The sequence below is a fragment of the Mesoplodon bidens genome, assembly GCF_964165515.1.
Source record: "Mesoplodon bidens genome assembly, chromosome: 4".
In the NCBI taxonomy this organism is placed as follows: domain Eukaryota; kingdom Metazoa; phylum Chordata; class Mammalia; order Artiodactyla; family Ziphiidae; genus Mesoplodon; species Mesoplodon bidens.
The window spans coordinates 116,485,021-116,507,537 of record NC_138160.1 but is presented as its reverse complement, the minus strand read 5'-3'; the positions used below and the strand labels follow the sequence as shown (position 1 = coordinate 116,507,537).

The following is a 22,517-nucleotide window of genomic DNA, read 5'->3' as shown; positions in this document are numbered from 1 at the left end:
TCAGGGTGGGTGCCACCACAATGGCCAACCACCACCATTGCCAATCACCACCAGCCCTAGAGATCACTGATCTCAGCTAGGCAGTGTCAACAGCCCATTATAAAGACAGAGCAGCAGCCTGGTTTCTACAGAAGGGCCAGATCTCTCTCATTTCCAAGTCTTTGCAAATGTTGTTCCCTCTGCTTAAACACCCCTGCCACCGCCCCCCCACTGTCGTACAAACTCCCACTCATCCTCTGTGATTCTGCAGCATGGCTATTACTTCCTCCAAGGAGCCTCTCTTAATCACACCTTCTAAACCAAGTCCCATAGGGTTTATCACATGATAAACAATTGTTTGTTTGTTTTCCCTACTAGACCTAAACTCCTAAGGCCCTCAGACTGTACCTGTATTGTCCACCATTGTATGCTCAGTGCTTAGCATGATGCCTGACTTACAACAAGCCACAAAACAAAGATTTGGGTGATAAATGGATGAGGGACCAAGAGAATGAACGAAGGGTCAAATGTACCGCACCACCATGTGATTGACTATGTTTAGTCAATATCAAGGAGTGATCACATCTATTAGCATTGTTAAAGAAAGATTTAAAGAATATGCTGCTGACAGAAAAAAAAGTTAGCTATAAAAATGCATGAGTGTTAGAATCACATTTATAGAAAATTATATTTCTCAGAAAAGATAGAAAATGCACTATCTGGAAGATGTTTACCAAAATGTTAATTAATATTGGGATCGAGACATTGGGGGAGATTTTTTAAAATTTCTTCTTCAAACATCTCCATATGCTTGACTATCTCATATAAGAATAAGTCAGATTTATAATAAAACCTCCTAAACAACACTACTAATTTTGGAAAGATAAACAAATGCAAACGTTTGTGTTTTGTTCTTCTGAAGGTTGCAGGATTGAAGTGTAGCTACTTGACATCAGGAGCCATGAGCACAGCAGTGTAATTAGAATGCAGGGGAGGAAAAATTTTCCCTTCTTCCCTTCTAGGTTCTTTCACTGGTCTAATAATTAAATTGATACAAGACAGATTAAAAGGAGAAAAGTAAATTTAATTTTATATGTATGGGCTCTCCAAAGATATGATGAGCCCCAAGAGCAAGTCAGGCAATTGAGATTTATATGCCATCCTGAACCAAGGAATGTGAAAGGGGCCTGGGGCTTCAAAGGGGAGGAGTGTAACTCACAGGATGTTAAGAGTAGATGATTGGTAATTAGAAGTTTGCTCTTCCACATAGAGAGGTCTTTCAGATTAGAAAAGTTCTCTCTGCCAATAGCTCTCTTTCTGGTATAGGACCCCTGTCTAAATTCTTTTAGGTAGTTAAGGGAGAGGTAAAAGTTTTTCCTGAGTCTTTGGGGTCTTGATTGCCTTCAGCTCAAAACAACCCACATATCAAAGTGGCATATTTTGGGGTGGCATACTCTGCTTCCCTTCAAGAGCTTGTGGGGAGTACAGGGAGTAGCATTTACATGGAGTGTCTGGAAAGAAACAGGCTCTCCACATACCTAATACACGCTTCCTAAATAAGAGTTTGTTTTCCTCATCTGTCTAGGAGATTTCTGCTGGTTTCCAATTAAAAACACAAAAAAGCCAAAATGAAAATAACTATGTGTTTCCTATGGTTTGGATGTCCTTTTTTATTGTCTGAAAAATATGTAACTGATCCCAGATGTGATATCTCAATAGTTATCATTTGTATTTTTAGCTTCTTTTTTTCCTCCCTTCCCCTACCACTCTCAAAATAAAATGCAGATAATCCTGTCTGTACTCTAGTACTGGAACTGAGGTTTTGAAATCTGTCTGTGTGAGCTACACACTACACTTGGCTGACTATTGGCACCCTCTTATTGCTAACAAGGAAGCTAATAAATGCTAAATACCCCAATTATAGAAATTTACCCTTGTGTGTAATAGCAAGAGGAAAAGAGAAAACAACCTAATTCTGCTCTAGTAGGGAATAACTAAGTAAAATTTGGTGCTATGCTGTTATGGACAATGAAATAGGAGTTTAAAAGAAGGGAGCCACAACTGTCTTAGCAACACAGGGAAATATCCAAGACATATTGTTGAGTGTGAAAAGCAAATTGCAGCATGAAACACAGTGATGATTCTATTTACAAAACAAACATACACACAAAACCACACTCCTATATCTATTTTACAGGAACATATGTATGTAAGTACATAGAAAATTCTGGAAGGACCCAAAAAGGTGAAAAAGCTGTTGCCTTTTGGTAGGACAGCAGAATCTTGGGCGAGGATAGGGATTAAGACCAAACTGGACTTCAGTGTTATTTAAATTATTTGAATTTTTATAAGGAGAATGTAATTATATATTATTTTTATAGCCAAAAAATTAGTTTATAAAATTATATAGCACTTGTACAGTGCCTAAGTATTTCCTGGCACAAAGTACATATCCAACAAATGGTAGCTGTATTTATTATTTTTAAAAATAAACAAGCAACACTGATTGAATTAACTGTAAATGTGCATATAACTACATGCCAAAAATTATGTTTATCAAAGGTGTGTGTTAGCAGAGAAATTTCATTTGCCCACTTATGTACTTTTTAATCCAAAAAGTAGAAAGCGAGACAGATAATAAAAGATTAGGCAGTGATGCTATCAGTGAGCAAACTGCCTCAGAGCTTCTCAAAGAACACACATTTCTATTCCAGCCTAAGCAAAGTCACATTTCACCTTTGCATCCCTCTTAATGGGCTACTGAGACTGAAAGAATATTTTAAGTATTCCATTCACTCCCCAGAGGAACCAATATGACATTTCCACGGAAAAGAAACTTTACACCGTATTACCTCTTAGAAGTATGTAAGCTCATGACTGTACAATTTAATAATTGAGAAATCCAATGGCTCTCTCTGAGGCAGGGAAAATGGATTTTAGAGGAGATGGAATTTGGGCAATGACTGTGAGGCAGCCGGTCAATAGCTCTAAGAGGCCAGACTGATTGCAGTGTGTCTGGGCATTTTGGATAGAAAGAGAAGTGATCTGAGCCTACTGCCCTTATCCTAGTGTTAGAAACAAGGAAATTTACTGGTGAATTTATATCAAATGGAGCAACAGGCCAGTCTGGAGCCTGACTCACTGCCATTGGATTCCTCTTCTCCTCACTGTCCTGATGGAATTCTGAAAGAGGACTTCCACTTCTGGGTATGACTGACTAAGACATTCCCCTTCTCCTGCAGAAAACAACTACTAATTCTGGATGTAACTGAAAAGCCAACTGCCTGAAGGTGCTGGAAGAACAGAAGCAGACTGACTGGTGAGGAGTGCATGCTAGCTTGGAGGAGGGAGCCAGAGAGCTATACAAATAAACTCCCACCTCCAAGGCTTTTAGCATGGGGCTAAGCTGCATACACAGAGCAGGTAGGGTTGCATGAAACAAACAAACAAACAAAAAACCCTATAGTTTTTCTGGCCTGGGGAATCAGAAAAGTGAGCCTTGGCACTCATAGGTGCTAAAGAGAGTGAAGGACCCTCAAAAGGGAAAGAGCCAGATGGGGGATCTCTAAGCTCTGTTTACCCTTATCTCTGTATAACCCCTGAAAGACTCAGGCACAGAACAGATTCAGAGCACCTAAGCTAAAAACAACAAATCTGCATTAAGACCAAAACTGGTGCCTCCAAAAACAGAATTTGCAATTCAAACACAGCCAAGAAAATTACTCACTAAAACAAAAGAAGAAACAAAAATTGGGTAAAAATAATAGATTCCAAAATTCTCATAACTTAACATTCATAATGTTCAGGATAAAATCTGAAATTACATGACTTTCAAAGAACCAAGAAAATGGAGCATATTCTCAAGGAAAAAGTCAATTGAGTCCAAATCTAAGATGAGCTAAATGTTGAAACCAATATAAAAGGATTTTAAAGCACTAAATAACTATTCTCAATGAAGCAAAACAAAACATGTTTCAATAAAGGAACACCACAGCAGAGAATAAAAATAATAAAAAAGAAAGAAATGGAAATTCTAGAACTGAAATATGTAATTTCCAAAACTAAAAAAAAATCATGGGATGGACTTAATAGCCAAATGGACGTGACAGAGCAAAGAGTAAGTGAACTTGAAGATAGATTAATTGAAATTATACAAGATGAAGAAGAAAGATTGAAAAAGAAATTAACAGAACCCTACAGACCTATTAGATGATATCAAGGTGGAAACATACATATATTTGAAATGCGACAGGAGAAGAGAGTGTCAAGGTGCAAAAAAAATATATTTGAAGTAAACAATAACAATAAAGTAACCAAGAAAATCCCTAGTATTTAGAAGTTAAACAACATGGGTATAAAAAACCTTTGGTTCAAAAAAGAAATCACATGACAAATTAGATAATATTGAACTGAATGATAATAAAAATACAAACATCAAAAATCTTGGGATGCAGCTAAAGCAATGCTTAGAGGAACGTTATTAGTTTAAAAGGCTATATTAGTAAAGAAAGGATTCAAATTGATGATCTAAACTTCCATCTTAAAAAAACTAGAAAAAGAAGAGCAAATAAAACACAAAGCAAGCAGACAGAATGAAATAAAAACAAAAGAAGTTAATAATAACAGACCCAAGAAAAAACAGAAAACTTGAACAGACCTAAACTACATAAGATAATTTATAGACATAATTATATATATAAAAGACCCAAAATAATCCACAGAGAAATAATCAGAATAATAATTGAGTTTAGAAAAACTGTTGGTTATAAGATCAGAACATAAACATTAATTGCATTTCTATGTATTAGTTAAAAAGTGAAATTTTAAAAGAAACAATTTACAGTAATGTTAAAAGTATCAAATATTTATGAATAACTTATGCATAAAAGCTTTACATAAAAAACTGTAAACATTACTGAGAGAAATTAAAGAAGACCTAACTAGAAAAAGAGATGTGCTATGTTCCAGGATTTGAAAACTCAGTATTGTACAGAAATCAGTTCTCTCCCAACTTCATCTATAGATTTAATGAAATTCCAACCAAGACCCCAACAGGTGTGTGTGTGTGTGTGTGTGTGTGTGTGTGTGTGTGTGTGTGTGTGTGTGTGTGTGTGTGTGTGTGTGTGTGTGTGTGTGTGTGTGTGTGTGTGTGTGTGTGTGTGTGTGTGTGTAACCTGACAAACTGATTCTGAAATGCATACAGAAATTTTAAAAAAGAAAAGCCAAGAAACTTGAAGAAAAAAATGAAAAGACAGGGTCTACTTGATATCAAGATCTGCTGTAAAGTTACAATTATAAAATTACTACAGTAATTTTTACAATGTGGTACTGAATCTAGGAGAGACAAATAACTTGATGGAATAGAATAGAGAGCTCAACTAGAGATCCATGTATATATAGACACTTGATTAAGGTAAAGGGTAACATTGCAGAGCAGCAGGGGAAATGATGGGCTTTTTAATACTGGAATCACTGGATATCCAGTGGGGGACCCTAGACCTTACCTCACACATACATAAAAAGCAATCCCTATTTAGACTGTAGATCTAAATATGAAAGGCAAAATAATAAAGCTTCTAGAAAATAACAGGAGAATTTCTTTGTGACCTCAAGGTACAGAAAGATTTCTTAGCCAGACACCCAAAACACTCACCATTGTAAAAAAAGAATGATAATTCTGACTGCCTTAAAAGTAAGGACTTCTACCATCAAGAGACACTCCTATGGGGGTGCAATGGCAAGCTATGGAGTAAGAGAAAGTATTTGGAACACAGTAAATAACAAACTATATCCAGAATATACAAAGAGTTCTTACAAATAAATAAAATAGATAATGCAAATTTAAAAAAAAAGAAAGATTTGAGCAGGTGATTCACAAAAGAAGTTGTTCCAATAGCTAAAATCCACATGAAAAAGCGCTTAACAACATTAATAATCAGGAAAATGCTAATTAGCAGCACAAGGAGATACCACTGTTTACTCACCAGAATGTTACACAACAATGAAAACAAACACATTCTCCACACAACAATATGGCTGAATCTCACAAACATACTGTTGAGCAAAAGGAATCAGCTGTACAATAGCACATGCTAGATGATTCCATTTATTAAAAAAAACTTTAAAATAGACAATACTAAACTATAGTAAACTGGGATAAACTGAATTGATAAAACTATAAAGAAAAGTAATGAACTGACAACTATCAAAGTCAGGATGGTAGTTTTCTTTTGGGGCGGTGGGGGGGGGGGTGTGGTGGTTAGGAGAGAGATTAGGCAGGAACCTGAAAGAGAATTTTGGGGATGCTGGCAATGTTCTATTTCTTGACCTGGATATTGATTATGTTTGCCTGTCTTATGATAATGTATTGAGTTGTATACATTTTCTTTACATTTTTCTACATGTGTGTTATATTTCATAATGAATAAGTAAAAAATTAAAAGAAAAGAGTGAATGGGCGGGCTTCTTCCTTCCTTCCCTGATGGAGGAGGAGGGCTACTCAGTACAGACAGCAGAGGGAATATAGGGCTCCTGGCCATTGTGGAGATACCACATCAGTCCTGGACTGCCTACCTCTGAACTCCTTTCACCCAACAGACAAACCAACCCCAATCTTGTTTAAGTCACCATTTAGGGGATCTCTGTTCCTTGCAGCCAAACCTAATCCTAACTTCTACAAGATAAGATTTGGGTTCAATTCAACTCACACATGGCAAACACCCATTAGACATCAGGCCCACTGCTTAGTTCCGGGGACAGCAAGAGGAATAATGAACTTACAGACTATAGGGGATCAAGAAAAAGTGAGACACACAATAAGAGATCACAGAGAAGCCTTTAGCCCATTATGATTTGAACTGCACTACAGTCAATTCTCTATTTCCTGAAAGAGCTTAGATTAGCTGCGAAATGTCCAATTGCTGCCCTGTAAGCTTCTCTTGTGCTATGGATGCTGGTCTTACATTCACTGCCCCAAAGGGAAGGTGTTTTTTATTAAAACTGGCTGTAGGCCAACTCTCTGCTTAAAATGGGCTTTTTGGGCCTTTTCACCTCTCCTTGGATCCCAAGCACAGTCAGACGAGGACCCTGAAAGATTTATGTTTCAGAACTGAGCTTCACGTCGCTTCATGTGTGGGGCATTGGGGTCTCGAACTGAACACTGGGCAGAAAATGAGGAGAGGTCACGCTTATTTCCAGAATCAGATGAAGCCCAGCTTATTTTAAAGTGAGCTCTGAAGCAAATCAAAGTTGTTTTTAAATGCATACCTCCAATAAGCCAGTTGGATTCAGGACTAAACCTGTATCTTTTCTAGAGTTATTCAACCAGAAAATCAAAATATTCCCTAAACTGAATCTGAATTGAATTGTACTGTGAATTCATTTGGTTCAAGTCCTCGGATTGCGGAAGGAGCAGAGAGCCGTGTTTGTGCAGGGGGAGCTTAAGAGACGGAGCGTATGTGGGTGGCAGAAAATTCCAGGAGCCTGCTTGTGTCTGGAATGTAAAACAAAACCCTGTCAGGGATCTGACATGTAGCAGCTCCAGCTGCACGCTAGCAGTTCAGCCATCAAAGGGGAAGATGACCTATATTTGTCTGTACAGACTTTGCATTTGCCGTTTAATCATTGTTCGAGAAATCAGCTGCGGTTCAGGGAAGAGAGCCGAGAGTTTGGTCTTGTGCTTAATGCTCCCAGAGACGGGCAGCCGACCTGACAGGTATGATTTGTTACTCTGAGAATGCAATGTTTTCTTCTTGAAATACACCCCTCAGGCATAGTAAAGAAAGCGCCATGCTGTTCCAAACGCTCAACAGTAGTTGTAGCCTTTGATCAAGGGAAGGTTTCACCAGCACAACACACCTTGGCTGGGAACACAATGTATTGTAATTCAAATGGCTTCAGTCCTTCTTAGGGAATCCGGAGCTTTGCAAAGACATATAAGAGGAGGGAACACTAGCTATCTATTTTATGTTTGGTACTGTATATATGTCCATGCCACTCTCTCACTTTGTCACAGCTTACCCTTCCCCCTCGCCATATCCTCAAGTCCATTCTCTAGTAGGTCTGTGTCTTTATTCCTGTCTTACCCCTAGGTTCTTCATGATATTTTTTTTCTCAAATTCCATAAATATGTGTTAGCATCCGGTATTTGTCTTTCTCTTTCTGACTTACTTCACTCTGTATGACAGACTCTAGGTCCATCCACCTCATTACAAATAGCTCAATTTCATAGCACAGGGAGATCAGCTCTATGCTTTGTGACCACCTAGAGGGGTGGGATAGGGAGGGTGGGAGGGAGGGAGACGCAGGAGGGAAGAGATATGGGAACATATGTATATGTATAGCTGATTCACTTTGTTATAAAGCAGAAACTAACACACCATTGTAAAGCAATTATACTCCAATAAAGATGTAAAAAAAAAAAAAAGAGGAGGAAACAAATGGCTGCTGAGAGCAACATGCAGAAATAAAACTAAAAGCTGTGTCACAGCATCTTGCCCCTGTGAACCTCACAGTTTCCTAAAATCAGAAATAACTTTGATGCAGGCTGTGCCAGGGCTTCAGGGCAGAAACCCCATGGGCAGGCCCTCTGCCCCAGTCCCACCTGCCAGAGCCACAAAGACCAGAGTGAAAGGTGATCTGGGCATGGCCTGATGAGCTCCTGATGACGTCACTGTGGTGATGGTTCTGAACCACCACCCTTCATAGATGGACCACTTCATATCACACCTCACACTGTGTGAGGCACTGAGGGTGGCATTCGAGAAGGACAAGGATGTGTCATCCTTTTCCTCCAGAGTATGTCCTCGTACGGGGGAATGCCAGACAGAATGGTTAAGGCCCTGAATGTCTAGCCCCTGGAGTTTTTTCACATGCGTTCCTGGCTTTGAGACTGCTGAGATGGATGAGCTAATGAAGATATGCAGAAGGAAAACATCGGGATGACCTAGTGGCCAGTGGGCTGTGTCCTAATCTCACCTTGTAGCTCCAAAGATAGAACGAGGCAGTGAGAAAGTGGCCATATCGCCCCCCGTTTTAAAACCCTTGGTGTCTTCCGATGCTCTCTGAATCAAGCCTAACACCCTTACCTCGCCTCCAAAGTCTGCATACATCTCCTGCTTGGTCACCCTCTGTCTTCCCCACCACAACACCACTCATTGCTCACCTAGGGCCTTTGTACCTCTAGCTCAGATTCTGCCTTTGACCTGGTCAACACATCCTAATCCCTACAACCTGGTTGGACTGTCACTTCACTGGGGGATCTTCCCTCAAGCCTTTCTCTACCCATTTCAAGTCCCTGCTCCACTGGCCTACTGGTGTTCCCTTTCCACTGCCTTCTTAGCACTTACTACAATGATAATTATATTTGTATAATTATTTGTAGACCATCCTCTCTGCTGGGTGGTAAGCTTTGTTAGGTCAGGGATGTATTTTTACTCACCACCATATTCCACACCCTAGCACAGTACCTGGCTCAGAATCATAACAACAGCTAATATTTGTTGGATACTTTCCACCTTTTTAACCCATTAATTTAATCCTCATAATCACCTATGAGATAAATACCACTGGGACACTCTCTTTGCAGATGGGAGTCTGAGGAACAGAGAGGTTAAGTAACCTGCTCAAGGTGACCCAGCCAGCAAATATCTGAACAAGAATTTAAACCCAGATAGTTGACCTTCAAAGTCTGTGGTCTCAGCAACTACACTGCAGTGGCTCAAAAAAAGATGTGTCAGGGCTTCCCTGGTGGCGCAGTGGTTGAGAGTCCGCCTGCCGATGCAGGGGACGTGGGTTCGTGCCCCGGTCCGGGAAGATCCCACATGCCACGGAGCGGCTGGGCCCGTGAGCCATGGCCGCTGAGCCTGCGCGTCCGGAGCCTGTGCTCCGCAACGGGAGAGGCCACAACAGTGAGAGGCCCGCGTACCACAAAAAAAAAAAAAAAAAAAAGATGTGTCAGAAGAATGAGTTTATAAAAGAATGAATGAAATTAAGTTTGCATAATGTTTGTGAGACTAACTGGACAACCGAGGTAAGTGTGGGAGGGGCGTTTTTCCTCCCCCGGATAGGTAAGCTAACATTTATTGTATGTTTATTGCAAGCATGTTCCCTTGCTTTGCTGATAAAGAAACTGAGGCTTAGCGAGTTTACTAACAGGTCACAGAGCTAACAAGTAGCAGAATTTGGATTCCAAACCCTTTGAAACACTGTATTCTTCTGCCTCCCACATAAATCAGGAATAACAAATGCTGGTACAAGAATGAAGAGAGAGCACCACACTTGTGAATTTCAGTCACGTGCACCCAGGCACACAAAGCCCTTTCAAATGAAAGAGGGAAGTGGATGGGATTTCGATTCCTTTCTTCCCTTCCTTTACGAGTTCAACCCAAGTTAAGGCATAGAAGAACCTAGGGGTAAGACGGGAATAAAGACACAGACCTACTAGAGCATATGAGGGGGAGGGGGAGGCTGTGATGAGGTGAGAGAGTGGCATGGACATATATACACTACCAAGCATAAAGTGGATAGCTAGTGGGAAGCAGCCACGTAGCACAGGGAGATCAGCTAGGTGGTTTGAGACCACCTAGAGGGGTGGGATAGGGAGGGTGGGAGGGAGGGAGACGCAGGAGGGAAGAGGTATGGGAACACGTGTATATGTATAACTGATTCACTTTGTTATAAAACAGAAACTAACACACCATTGTAAAGCAATTATACTCGAATAAAGATGTTAAAAAAAAGATGCTAAAAAAAATTTGACATTCATTAATAATTGAAGTGTGGAATGTGACAGGTGAAAATTGGTATTGATTTCTTTCCTCTAATATTTGGAAGAGTTCTAAAAGGTAAATAAAATGAGATAAGACAAAAAGAAAATGGCCATTGATGACAGTTGGGATCTTGCACTGGCAGACAAAGCATCTTGTCCTTAATACTCAGACAGAAGCCCTTGGCATCTCAGATCAAGAGACTGCTATATAGATAGTAGGTATTCCACCTCCTCCTTTCGTGAGGTTGTACCTCCTTCCCCACATCCTCACCCCTCTTCTCCCAACTGCTCATCCAGGTTTCCCCAGCTTCTCTCACCAATTCTGGCGCATGGATGAGGGCTACAGGGAGCGCCAGTCAGCCCTCCTGGGTTGACAGAACTCACCTTTGTGGGCGGGCAGGCTGTGACCTTTGGCACTGGTGTGATGGCTCCTTCATTCATTCAGCAAATGTCAGCTGAGCACCTGTGACAGAGTGGAGAGTGTTGGAGATATAACAGTACAATCACTGCCACCACAGAAACACAGCCACAAAGCAAATGGTTACATAGTTGATTATGGAATGCTGGGACAAGATGACATAAAGTGTCACCTGAAAGATGCCTTCCTTTCTCTATCCTGTTATCCACTAGTCCCTTCCTCCAACCAAATACCCCATTATAGAAGAGCAAGCTCATAGCTGATAACCAGAGAGTTTAAATCCTTCATCTCCTAAATGATAAGAGATATACTTCCTAGGGCCAGATTCTCCCAATCTGTGCCAGGTAGAAAATAAAGCACAAATGATTTGGAGGTTTTTGCCACCAAGACAGAGGTTAAAAAAAGACTGGGGGGACTTCCCTGGTGGTCCAATGGGTAAGACTTGGTGCTACCAATGCAGGGGGCCTGGGTTCAATCCCTGGTCGGGGAACTTGATCCCACATGCATGCCACAACTAAAGATCCCACACCCCACAACAAAGGATCCTGCATGCCGCAACTAACACCTGGTGCAGAATGAATGAATGAATGAATGAATGAATGAATAAATATTACCAAAAAAAAAAAAGACTGGGAAAGAGAGGAGAGGGGCTTTGGGGAAAATTGACTAGGAGGACAAACTACATCTCTGGGCTGACCTCTCCTCTCTGGGTGACCTCAAGAGAATGTTCTTGGTACCTCAGTGGTGACTATGAATAGAGGGTCTGGTACTTGCTTCTCAACTGGTATTTCCTGAGCAGAATCCCTCTGGGGAAATGAACAAAACAGCAATGATAGTAGGTTGGCAGAGTGAGGGAAGAAGGTGGCAAAGCTTGGTCCCTAACCTGCAAGCCCGATCTGGCACAGAAGATTCCTGTGGGCCTGGAGTGGGCAAGAAGTAACAGGGACATGGGCCAGTGTAGCAGGCAGCACCAAGGTCACTCAGCAGGGCAAGACCAAGCCAGAGAGCATAACAAAGGCTGGTGGAAACTTCCACACCTCCAGTTCCAGGAGGGTGGGGAAGGAGGACCCAGAGAGGCACCCATAGGTAGACCCCTCCTCCTCCTTTTTGGTCTTTCTAATGGTGTGAAGTCTTATACAGATGGCCAACAAACACATGAAAAGATGCTCAACATCACTAATCATTAGAGAAATGCAAATCAAAACCACAATGAGGTATCACCTCACACCTGTCAGAATGGCCATCGTCAAAAAAATCTACAAACAATAAGTGCTGGAGAGGATGTGGAGAAAAGGGAACCCTCTTGCACTGCTGGTGGGAATGTAAATTGATACAGCCACTATGGAGAACAGTATGGAGGTTCCTTAAGAAACTAAAAATACAACTACCATACGACCCAGCAATCCCACTACTGGGCATATACCCAGAGAAAACCATAATTCAGAAGGAGTCATGTACCACAATGTTCACTGCAGCACTATTTATAATAGCCAGGACATGGAAGCAACCTAAATGTCCATTGACAGATGAATGGGTAAAGAAGATGTGGTACATATATACAATGGAATATTACTCAGCCATAAAAAGAAATGAAATTGAGTTACCTGTAGTGAGGTGGATGGACCTAGAGTCTGTCATACAGAGTGAAGTAACTCAGAAAGAGAAAAACAAATACCGGATGCTAATGCACATATATGGAATCTAAAAGAACGGTACTGACGTACCTAGTGGCAGGGCAGGAATTAAGACGCAGATGTAGAGAGCGGACTTGAGGACACAGGTGGGGAAGGGTAAGCTGGAATGAAGTGAGAGAGTAACATTGATATATATACACTACCAAATATAAAATAGGTAGCTAGTGGGAAGCAGTCACATAGCACAGGGAGATCAGCTTGGTGCTTTGTGACCACCTAGAGGGGTGGGAATAGGGAGGGTAGGAGGGAGGCTCAAGAGGGAGGGGATATGGGGATATATGTATTCATATAGCTGATTCACTTTGTTCTACAGCAGAAACTAACACACCACACCAGCAATTATAGTCCAATAAATAAATAAATAAATAAATTTTATATATATATATATATATATATATATATATATAAAAGAACTTCCAAAAGGAAAAAAAAAAGAAGCTTGGAATCAATTGTGTGTGTGTGTGTGTGTGTGTGTAAAACCTGGAGGGAGAGCTCTCAATTGAGAAAAGTTCCTAAATAATGACAGAATGTAAATTTGACTCAATACCTCGGCAAGACTTTTAAACTAAAAGTGACTAAAACACTATAGGTTGAACTGAATATAGTGGATTAGGCTAAATGGAATTTTCTCTTTGCCAAACAGAAGCGTGAGGGCTTGCCTGAACTGGTCTTTTCCTGCCCTAGAAGCCAGAATTTGTCCCCTACCAGGGACCAGCCCCATCCCTCTCTGCCAGCACTGGCCTAGCCTCTGCGTGTTCAGTGTCGGCCACCTGTGGGTACCACCACTGTATCAAGATGGGCCAAAGCTTTGGGTCTCTGGCTTCAAAATAAGCCCAGTCTCTACACATGGCAGAGGCTGAGGATATGGTGAGAAGCGAACAAACTAAACTTTCAGGAGCGGTTTATGCATTTAACTCTGCAGATCTAAAAATGCAGCTTGTAGCAAAAAGTGTCCAAAATTTCCAACATGGCTTCTCCAGAGTGAAACAAGAGCTCTCCTCTGCTTAGAAGAATCTCATATTTCTAATTTTCCTGAGGATACTAATGCAACAAAATGAACCCAACAGGGTGCCCACTGGGCAGATAGGGCACAGCCTAGGAATTCATTTACATAAGGAATTCATTTACATTCATTTGCTTAGAGACTGCAAAGTCCTCTTACAAGTAATGCTTTGTCATAAAAATGACTACAGGCTCCCTGAAGGCCAGATCCAATAAAATGTAGAAATAAAACAAACCTTCAGTCTCCCCTTGCTCCCAGATTTATCAGGTATGTGAGAAGCAATTGTATGGAGAGGACAAAGATGGTGGGGTTTGAGAGAGGGAGGAGAGGTGGAAAGAGATGGAGGGGGAGAGCAGGGAGACAGGAGAATTGAAGGCAGATAGGGTAGAGTGGAAGAAAGAATAATGCAAAATAGGAGACTTAATTATGGATTCTGGTTTTCCCATCTAAACTGTGATATTACAGGAGGCCCAGTTTTATGCCCATGATGAAATAATAATGATAATATTTATGCTAGAGAAACAAAACTATAAATAGCATGACTCTCCATCAATAGGAGGCTGGTTGAGGCAATTACAGTAGCAATATATTATGCACAGATTATATTATTAATAAGCTGTTTAGGGTAACATGTGGCTCTTCCAAAGAATATGTTTATTTGGAATACTGACCTAGAGAAACATTTGTGACATCAGAAAAAGTTTGAGCACCGTATGATCCCATTTTTACAAAAAACCACAGAAACCCACGTACATACTTAGGCGGGGGGAAATCCCTGATATTTATGAATGTGTTAGTATGAATACAGAGAAGGGTGTGAGGGGTACCCACAAAACTTAGCAATGGATACTTTCTGGAAGGGCGTGTGAAGTGGTGGAAGGGAAGGAAGGAAAAAAAAAGATTTTATTTGCACACTTCTTACTGTTTGACTTATGATGAGCACACATTACTGGAATCTGAGATTAAAAAGAATAATAAAAAGGTTAGAAATATTAAATTGCTTAGCATCTAAGATAACAAACAGTACTGAATGATAACACTAAGCACTGCCTTGCAGCCCATTATGCATCTTGCCCACTGCTGAGTGAGTCAAAAACACCTGTTTGCATCTTATGACAACCCCTATGCTTCCATTTTACAGACTCAGAAATGCTCAGTAAGTTGCCTAAAATTGCACCACTGGTAAGGGACATAGGTGACTTGAATCCAGGTCTGGTCTACTGCAGAAGCCTTGGGGAAGGATGCAGCTGGAGGCTGCCTTGTGCCAAGAGGTCAAGCTGGAGGCTACGGAACAGGGGCATCAGTTGAGATGGTGAGCAGTTTCCTTCCGAGCCCGGTGGTGGGGCAGAGATAGTAAGAGCTGTGAGCTGGACTCAGGGTGAAAACTGCTTCCTTCGCATATCAAACTTTAATATCTCAATTCTCAAGGCTGGACTCGGCTGAGCGAGCCGCTATTACCCATCAGCTTCTACACAGCATTTCCCAGGGAACGGGCTGTTGGGAACATTCTATACCTGTAAGCATTTTAATCATTGAAGAGTCTTAACCAAGATGCAGTAACAATGCCGAGCTCACTTTCCTGCTCCCATGGGCAGGGCTATTAGGGGCGCTCAGGTCCAGCTGGAGTGTGGTGTTAGGCAGTCAGGTCTCATTAATTTGGGGTTTTGTGACAATTTCACAGAAGCCTGGCTGAAGTCTGCCTCTGCAACATCTGTAGATAAAAGGCTTGCCAGATTTCTTGATGAATAAGGAAAACAGACAAGTGAGGATGGAAAACGTTTAACCTACTTGAGAGATTTAAGTGACTTCTTTTATTTGTGAAGAACTTAAGCAAGGTGTCTGCCTGAAAATGCCAGCTCCTAAATAGTTGTTATTAATGGCAAATGCAGATTCAGCAAGATTTCTAGGTCATGACTTTTTAGAAGTAGCCAAGTAACTCTAACTGCTTTGAAATAATAGTCTATGTGTCCAACAAGGCTATTTCCCAAAATGACTAGATATTCTGCAGTCAGAGTTGATGATGTCAATATCATCTCTCTGAGACTGAAAATGTGAACCTAGTAGGTGTCTCCATCTTTCCTGCTGTTCATCATCTCTGCCTTTTAGGATAACCATAGTCCTGGTTTGGGTCTTAGCTTGAAAACTTCAGATTCCTCTGTCTCTCCAGGCCCCAGCAGATGCAAGCCTTACCTTACACTGCCTCAAGGAGCAAAAACACCTCCTTCTCTTCCCAAAGGACAAATCTGCGTGTTCCTTCCCTCTTAGCCCCTTCTGGGTTTTCAAAATGACATTTTCTCTGGGCTTTCAATTTTTCCTGGACTCCATTTCCTTGTCTCCAGGGCTGCTCCTGTCTCCTCTTAAAGCCACCCTCCCATCTCACCCCTCTGGAGATCTGCAGCTGGGAGAAGAGCCATCCATATCTGCAGCCTCCATGGCTCAGACCTACTCACTCCTTCCTTCTCTGTCTTCTGTCCCCACCGTCACAGAAGCCACTCTCCCAAAGGTCACCAGTGACAGCCCATCGGCAAATGCAGTGACCTTTTCTCAGTCTTCATCCTGCTCGACCTTTCTGAGTGTCTCTCACTGTAGGCCATCTCTTCTCCACTTCTTTGGAAAATCCATTTTTGCTTCCATTACCCTGTAGTCTTCTATTCTTTCCCTACATCTGGTTAAGGTTTCTTTTCTCTTTCTTGGCTTCCCTTTTCTCCCTCTATTTCTTTAAATACAAACTTTTTTTCCCAAATTCTCTTTCTTCTGACTATAAATGCATCTTTGTGGGTGACTTCCAGATCTAGAGCTAAAATCAAGTCTTGCTTTGCTACTAAAATCTTACCTTGCTCTTCTTCCTAGTGGCACCATCACCTTCCTGTTTCTGGGCTTGACATCTTGAGATTATTTGTACAACTCTCCCTTCTTTCTTGCCCGCTCACCCCAAGAGTAAGTAAAGCCCTGTTGGTTATGACTGCAATGTCTATGGCAAACTAGCATTTGGCATTTCTTTGCTGAGTGACATCAGATCAACTTCACAATTCTGAGCTTCAGTTTCCCAACCCTTGCACACAGATCATGGCAAACACACTGCAGTGCTGTAAGGGTTCCTAGCCCTGACACCAAAACACAGAGGGACTGGGGCAGGGCAGACACTTCCAGGTGCCATTGCTGCAAGAATTACAGTTGAGTCATTTTTCCTGACAGTTAATTACAGTTGAGTCTTATTCTTCCTGATAAATGTGCTCTATGACGTCACCGGGAACAATGATTTAGTGAACACTGAGCCACGGCTCCTGGGGAAATCCAGGGTTAGCTTCCTAGCAGCCTCTGATCACAACATTCTCATCAACTGATCAATACATACCCTTGTTTATGCTTGTTTCTGTTTTAAAACACCTTATTTAATAGACATGGTTGATTCTTTAACATTGAACTCATGCCCACCCACACTATCATTATTGCCTGAATGAAGTTTATCTGACACGTATTTTTTCCCTAAGGCACATCGCAGCCTTCTTGTGCTTAGGAACCTAGACAGCGCCTCACTGCTACACTTGGGGGTTATTTTAAATACAGAAACCACCAACAAAAAGCACAGACATGCAAAAAACATGGCACTACTAAGTAGACCACAAAAAGGACATGTATTTATAGTCTGAGAGCTAAAACAGCAATTGCCTTGCTCCACCTCAGCTGGGAACATGCATGCTGGGCACCTGGATTTTTTCACCACTCTGTGCAAGTCTGTGAATATCAGCGAAAGCACCTTGAGTGTTGATTTGCAGGTTACAGATCCATCTCAGCTAGCAGGTGAAACTGCATATACGGAATGTGCGAATGACGAGAACCGGCTGTACTTTCTCCTTCTCATACCCAGAACTCTTGGCCTCACTGAAGCCTTCACTTCCCCTTACCTGGATGAACTTTCCTGCGCAATCTTTCTGCCTGAGCTTCAGACTTTCCACGTCCACCTTACACTCTCCATTCTCTGGGACTGGCTTTACAGGTTCTGGCTGTAAAATTCTCTTCCCTCTACCTGCCGAGCTCCTTCTCTCTGAATAATACCTTAACCAGCTGCCACATTATAAATGTATCATCTTCTGTTAAACTACTTAACTTCTCCTCTGTTCATGTGCCTAATTTCTGGTATGGGCTGATGGTGCTGGCCCTACTTAATTTATAGGATTTTTTGGAGGATCCTGTAAGATAGTAGTTCTCTAATTTTCGTGTGCATAAGAATCACCACAGAAGTGGACCAGAAAGGGGAGAGAGAGAACTTCTTACAGTTCAGGTTTCTATAGCCTAAGCTCAGAGATTCTGACATAGAAGGTTGGGGGCAGCCTCAGGAATCTACTTCTAACAATCTCTCTGTTTCTCAGATCACACTTTAAGAAACACTGGTTTAAGTCAATGGATGTGAAGGTGTCTTGTAAACCAGGATGCATGCTACCTTCATCCACCAGCAAATAACAATCGGATGCCTACCGCGTGCTGCTCAGGGGCAAGTGTAGGGACATAACAGTGAAAGGGATAGAAAAATAAACTCAAATAGGAGATGAGAAAGGTGGTTAGTATTTTTTTGTTTGTGTCCCTTTTTCACAAGAACAACACAAAACTAAACCATACTTCCATAAAGAAAAAAGTAGGCAAGCACAGAGTTCTAGAAACAAGTGTGCCACCACACCCCAAAACCAAGCTCAGCTGCTCCTTCCACCTTCTGTGAAAACGGTTTGCATGTACCTCATTTCTCCCCTGTCAGACGATGCTCTCCTGGAGGACAAAAGGCCAACAGTTTATGTCTCCAAGAAGTACACTGTGGGCCTTTCTACCTGAAGTGTGCTCAGCAGATGTCTGAATGGATGATCTGTTTATACAGATGTCAGTTGGATAAAGCCCCATTCAATACAGCGAAAGAGATGGCCATTTAAAAAAATAGTTAATTGCTAACTTTTTATTTTTTAACTGGCTTGTGGACAGGGATAGCTGTTGGCCACTCAAAGAGGCAGGTAAGGAATGGAAAGAGAGAAGATTACACACCTATATTAAAATGCCTACTGCGTGCCAGCTGCTGTGCTCACATTCTTGTAACTAGAAGCTCTGTGACCCATCTTTCAACCTCAAGACAAGACACCTCATGGAGGAACTTAGAAGAGCAGAGATGCCTTCCGAATGGCCAGAGCTGTCTGATCTACAGATTTTGCATCAGAGGCACTTAGCCTATCATGTGCCATGGACTCTTTTGGCACTCCAGTTAAGTCTACTGACCCCTGTTCAGGGGCATGTTTTTAAACACATAAGATTAAGAGACACAGGATTCCAAAAGGAAACCATGATATTGAAACATGGTTAGCTAAAAAAAAAAAAAAAAAAAAAAGATACGGCAGTATGTATGCTTCTTTATTACTGCATTAAATAATAAGACTAAGGAACAGATCTGTGAAGCATTATCTATGATAATTTCAAAGTAATAATAAACATAAAAACATCTGGGGTCTTCCCCGATGGTCCAGTGGTTAAGACTCTGCCTTCCAATGCAGGAGACATGGGCTCGATCCCTGGTCAGGGAGCTAAGATCCCACATGCCGTGGGGTGGGGCCAAAAACTAAAAAAAGAAAATTCTGTAACATGACATGAAAATACATGGGCTTTCTATTGCTGACAAAGTCATAGGTGCCACATAGTAGTTTTGGAAGGAAATTCTAATGTGTAGCTGGACAGTTAAGAAGATTAAGATGCAGTTTCCTTCTATCCAAGTTCATGGACATCCCTGATTCTATCCAGGGACCCACTGAAACCCAAGTTTAGAATCTCTGTTTTAGGTTGGAGCACTTGGGGAAATGACTGAGCACTTGAGTTTCAGAGAACCTCCTTCTTGCTCCGTATAAAGCCATGCAGCTCTAAACCTACCCCTGCTGAGTACTTCAATTTTTACTCACTACTACTAGTCAAGAAAATCTTTAGGGAGTTCAACTGAAGAGTTCTCTTCAGCCTGCTTTGTTTTACTGTCCACTGAGCACACTGCCCTTTGATCTTCTATTTTCCACTTGAGATAAAAATGAACAACTATTAACTGACTTTGCTCTGTTTTTCAAAGACTTCAGGGTGGGGAGCAACCTTTTATATTAAACAAGTAAAGATGTGTTCAATGTAGAAAAAATAAGAAGCGATCAACAAAAAGAACAAAGTAAATGCCAGGCACAAGCCCACCCTCCAGATATAAATTCTATTAATAGTTTGATGTATAGATTTTGAGACTTATAAAGATGTCTGTATATACACAGGAAAATATACAGATACTATTTTTTAAACAAAAATGAGACATATTGTATATACTCTTTTGTAACCTATTTCTCACACTTAATACAGCAGAGACATCTGTGTATGTTAAAAATATTCTACACCATTACTTTCAATGTCAAGATGGCTGAATTCCATTGAATAACTGAGACATAATTTAACAAATTCCTGTAGAATTTTAGAATTTTAAGCTGCCTCAGTTGTTTTTCATAATTAAAACAATACTTAACAGGAAGCAACTACTTTATTTTCTAACTGCCTACTAGTTGGGTGACCTTTTCTTTCCCCAGACAAAGAAATAATAGTACCTAACGGTCCCTGTCTCTCAGTATTTTTGGGAAGATTAAATAGATAAAGCAGGAAAATTGCTTGGCAGAGGGCCTTGAACATAGTAAATGTACAGTAGGCATTAGCTATAAGCTAATTTTTTTTATTATTCTATAGGGTAAATACTTAGGTGTAAAATTTCTGGGTCAAAAAACCCAAACTTGAAATATGCTACCAAATTGTGACCCGGGAAGACTGCTTCCCTGAGGCTATATATACATATATATATAGCCTACTGTATATATGTGTGTATATATATATATATATATACATATATATAGCCTCCTGTTGAACGTATTCTATTTCTCTAAATTATGTCAGTGGTCCTCAGCCTCCACAGTTCACTCCACCTGTGAACTCCAAGGGTAACTCAAGAGAGTTACCACCATTACAGGCAGAGCTGAGCTCTTTAGAATTCAGTGCATTTTTTGGTCATCCGCCTATGACATCCAAGCCATGTATCACAGAGCCAAACTTCGAATGGAGAAGTAGAGTGCCATTAAGAAAATGCCACTCTTTCCTCTTCCTTCCAGCCCACACTTCTCTGATTTGTGTACGACATACCCCAGGTCTCATAAAAACAAACTTGTTCCTATGTCTCAGCTATGATTGAGCCCAATGTCCAGACTGTATTCAAGGTCTCCAAATCCTATGTCCTACCTTCAGCAACTGGTCGTCTCTCCCACTGCCCTAACACTTACCAGAATATGCCATGTTCAGACAGAAAGGAAACTCTCCAACACTGAATGTATTTATTGGTATGCTCAGCCAGTGATGGGAGGAAAACTACAAACCAGGTAAATAAATCTAAAAAGTAGATGGAGACAATGACAGCCAGAGAATCAGTGGTACACTCTAATATCCCCAACCCTCTTCCTTCTAACTCATCCTTCTCTTAAGTGTTGGCTGTAAGAGGGGCACAGAAATACATTCTACTTGGAAGCCAGGTGGGATGAGAGGAAGGCTTAAAACTGCATTTGTCAAAACTAGGAAAAAAGGGGTGGGATAGGGAGGGTGGGAGGGAGACGCAAAAGGGAGGGGATATGGAAACATATGTATATGTATAACTGATTAAATTTGTTATAAAGCAAAAAATTAAAAAAAAAAAACAACTAGGAAAATGTCCATTGTGCATATCCAAAAATGGAGAGGGGCAAGTGGAGACCAAGGGAGCTGCTCAGCTTTTACTGTCTACCACCGGCCACCTCTCTAAATCATGTCTCTTCCCAACCCAAAAAGCTCAGATCATATCTGGTGTACAACCTTCATGGTGTTATTTCTTGGTCTCCTCACCTCAAGTCAGACACTGGTAGAGAGAGGTCTTTTCTCAGTTATCTGAACTGGCATCAATGTTACCCTTCCAGTGGGTGCAGGATTGGTTTTATTTCCTCAGCTCTCTTCCTTCCTGAAGATTCCCTTGTTCTCCTTTTTGTCCAGGTCCTAGTTTCAAAGGTCCAGCTATGCCTTCACCTCTTCTAAGAAGCCTTCCTTGGCATACCGAGATTCTCATTATCTGAACTCCCTATGCTGGTACCATACCAGAAGAGACCCTGTAACACATCAGCTCCATGCTTTTTGACCTCTGTCTTACTCTTTGAAGAATATACATGGAATTCTCATGGTTCCTTGACCTAGTGAAGTCTGCAAAATCTTGAAACCAAAGTCATAATCTCTTCTTTACCCTGAGACCTCAACTCCAGAGTATATTAGAAATAAAATGATGTACCGTGAAGTCCAACAGGTACCAGGGTGATCCCCTGTGCTAACAGGAGCCAAAATTCCAGGGCTAGTAAACTATTGACTCTAAGTCTTAGTTCCCTCGTGTTAAAAAAAATGAGTAATTATAGTCCGTACCACATGATATCCATTTCCTGGTTCAGGAAAATGTTAATTGCTCTATTTTCCCTCTTCCTTCTACTCACTACCCCCCACTGTTTTCCTTACCCACTTTTACTGAAAGCACACTCTCTACTGACACTTAACTACTTTCCACTTTGTTTTCGCCATTTAAGGCCATGACTTAACACTTCTACTCAACTA

General features: G+C 41.1%; 1 long non-coding RNA gene across 1 annotated transcript in view; it reads right to left on the bottom strand.

Moving 5' to 3' along the window:
• LOC308616706 overlaps positions 1–22,517 on the bottom strand; it is a 252,155-nt gene that overhangs the window by 101,128 nt on the left and 128,510 nt on the right. Inside the window, exon 6 of the long non-coding RNA XR_014015745.1 lies at positions 11,132–11,210. This is a non-coding gene — a long non-coding RNA (uncharacterized lncRNA). The remainder of the gene's footprint in view (positions 1–11,131; positions 11,211–22,517) is intronic.